We start from the raw sequence: 2,884 nt of genomic DNA, 5'->3' as shown, positions 1-2,884 counted from the left end.
GGGTGGGGGGTTAGGATAACATGGATTTTTACATGCATCTTTTTTGTTGACAACTGAAACTAGACTGAATAATCAGACTCCTGACATATTTTTAATTTTAAAGTTTAGAATTTAGTATTTAGAACTGTATAGACTATTGTAACAATATTCCGTATGTTAACATTACTTAATGCAAGAGATGAAATGCAATGAAATGAAGATAACACTTTATTTCTTAATTTTGGTTAATGTAAATAATGTTAATTAATACATATACTAATACATTTTAATATTTCAAGTTGTATAAAGCTAATTATTATGAATGAATGTGAATGAACAATTAAGGATAGTAGGCCAACAATGTAAAAAAAACTGGCATGGAAACAGTTTCCCCACAGAACTTGCTAGTAGAGTGCTGATCACAAGAAAAAATAAGTATATTTCATCAGAAGATTACAACGTACAACATTGTAACATACATTACAACATGCATTTCAAAGTATTTTTTAATGACCTGCACAGTTCAGGTCACTTCTTTCTAACATGAACACAGTGTCACATGCACCAGAGATCTTTCTGATCTTGAGAGCAAGTCTTGGTTTTAAAAACAAGATATGTTTCCAAATCTTCTGCATGATCAAGAGAGCAGGAAGAAATCAGCCCAAATGTACAGGACGAAAATGAAAAATTAAAAAGATTCTAATGAACAGGAAAAAAAAGTGTAAAGCTCCTGTTCATCTTTGATTGTTGTAAAATTGTTCTGGTATGCAATCGTACAAGCTGATGAATACAAAAACATTCCTATGTTAATTTCATTTTAACTCAGTTAGGGTTTGGGTTAGAGGACATCCTGTTTACTTCTCTAGATTGCACATTTTCAGGCGAATTCGCCATTGCATAAACTTACTATGAATTCTAAAGAAATCTGGTTGAAAGGTTCATTTGTCCAGTTTGACACCACACAAACCAGAGACAGCTATTACGTCTTAAAACAAACACACATATACACATCAGTGATATAAAAAGCCACCTTCTTCATCTCTTGCTTTGAAGAGTCATTGTCATTTGGCAGTGAGCGACTGCATTTTCTGAACTTCTCCTTTCATCCCTGAGCTCCAGAAAAAGAACAAAAAGAAAACAGAATCTGGCAAAAAGAGACAACAATATTCTCAGGTAAGGTTGAGGTTAAAGTAAAGGTCAATATTACACTTCCATCAGTGAACATCACAGGTTTAAGTGATTATTTTAAAAACTTCTGCTAATTTGCATATTCCCGTGTAGCATATTCCTGTTGGAGTAATATTTATTTGTGAAACGCTGTTGTTTCTGGTTGTTTTTCAGCATCTGCTCTTCAGGTCTACTAGATCATCTGAGGGACCAAGATGCTGCTGATCATTAAAGCTCTTCTTCTCCTCGTTATAGCTGCTCTAGGACAGGTAAGCTTGTGTTCTAGTATGAATATTACAGACATGAATACTGACGATTGATTATTATGATTCCTGTTGCTGCAGGATCACAGAGCTGCTGTTGAAGGACTGAAATTGGATATGGCACTGAAATCTGTTGATGACCAATATAAGGGCTGTAAATCAAAAATGGCACATCTGGTGAAGACAAAATATCTAATGAAAGAAATCAATAACTCAGCTCAGTTTAAAACTGGTTGGCAAGTGGGTGAAATGTTTGTCAAGTTCCCAAATGGTTACTTGAAAAGGAGTCATTTAATTGCTATTTATGTGTACAGTGATAATAATGTATATCAACAATTCAATCCTGACAATCGTTCTGGTAAAAAACAGTACAAACACAAGACATACAAATGGTATTCACTTTACTTTCTGTTAACAGAAGCGATACAGATTCTGAAGAAAACACAGTATGGATGCAGGTTAACTTATCGTGGTACTAGTGTTGAATTTAATAAGTATGTTCTGAACAAAGAGGTTCGCTTTGGCTCATTTGCTTCATCCTCTCTTGATCGTAACATTGCACAAGGTTTTGGATCTAAATCTTGTTTTGAAATCTACACTTGTGAAGGTGCTGATGTGTCAGAATACTCTAAGTATCCTCATGAGAGAGAGGTGCTGATTCCTCCGTATGAGAAGTTTAAAGTCACTGCTGTCAGGACAAGAAAATATCAGCCTTATCTCTGGTGTGACACTGTGTTCACTTTGAAAAGCACTGGAACAAGAAGTGACCTCAACTGTGCTCTAGTCAAGAAACCACCTATGCACAATGTTATTCACTGAAAAAAAAAAAGTGGTTACACTTTATTTTAAGGTGTCCTTGTTACAGTGTAATTATAAATGTAAGTACTGAGTAATATTCATTAACTACATGTACTCACTCACTATATGGTAAGGGTTAGGATTAGGGTTTGGTTTAGGGTTACTTGCATGTAATTTTGCATAATTATATAATAATTATAGTAAGTACATGTAACGTGTAACAAGGACACCTTAAAATAAAGTGTTACCAAAATGCTCTGAATTTCCACGCACATATTTTTTTTTTCTCTCAGCTATTTCCTCTTCAATAATTCTTTGTCAGAAAACAGATTTTGTTTAATGAACATAATTAAATAAAGTATACAGACACTGTAACAAAAACAATTTTCAGTCATTTTCGTTTGTTCACGGAGTAGGCTACTTACGTTTCACGACCCTCTTTCATATCAGACTGTTTTGCCCCCTGCTAGTCAGATCTGACAGCAACGCATATTACTGTTACTTCACTTGTTGAAAACAATTGTTTAAAAAAATAACTTTACATTAACGACTGCTATCAATATCATATATCAGATAAAGTAAAGCGATAGAAACCACTGTACCTTGTTGAGCAGGCTATGAAGGCAAATAGATTAAAGTTGTATTGTGGTATACTACCAGCATACCCATTCATTTGT

The 2,884-nt window shown here is 34.2% G+C and overlaps 1 pseudogene; it reads left to right on the top strand.

Moving 5' to 3' along the window:
• LOC107695643 (NAD(P)(+)--arginine ADP-ribosyltransferase 2-like) overlaps positions 1-2,228 on the top strand; it is a 7,049-nt pseudogene extending 4,821 nt beyond the window's left edge.
• The last annotated feature ends 656 nt before the right edge of the window (positions 2,229-2,884 follow it).

The sequence above is a fragment of the Sinocyclocheilus anshuiensis genome, unplaced genomic scaffold (assembly GCF_001515605.1).
Source record: "Sinocyclocheilus anshuiensis isolate Anshui unplaced genomic scaffold, SAMN03320099.WGS_v1.1 scaffold1075, whole genome shotgun sequence".
NCBI lineage: Eukaryota > Metazoa > Chordata > Actinopteri > Cypriniformes > Cyprinidae > Sinocyclocheilus > Sinocyclocheilus anshuiensis.
Note: the sequence above shows the minus strand (reverse complement) of the source record. Positions and strands in the feature narration are given on the sequence as shown.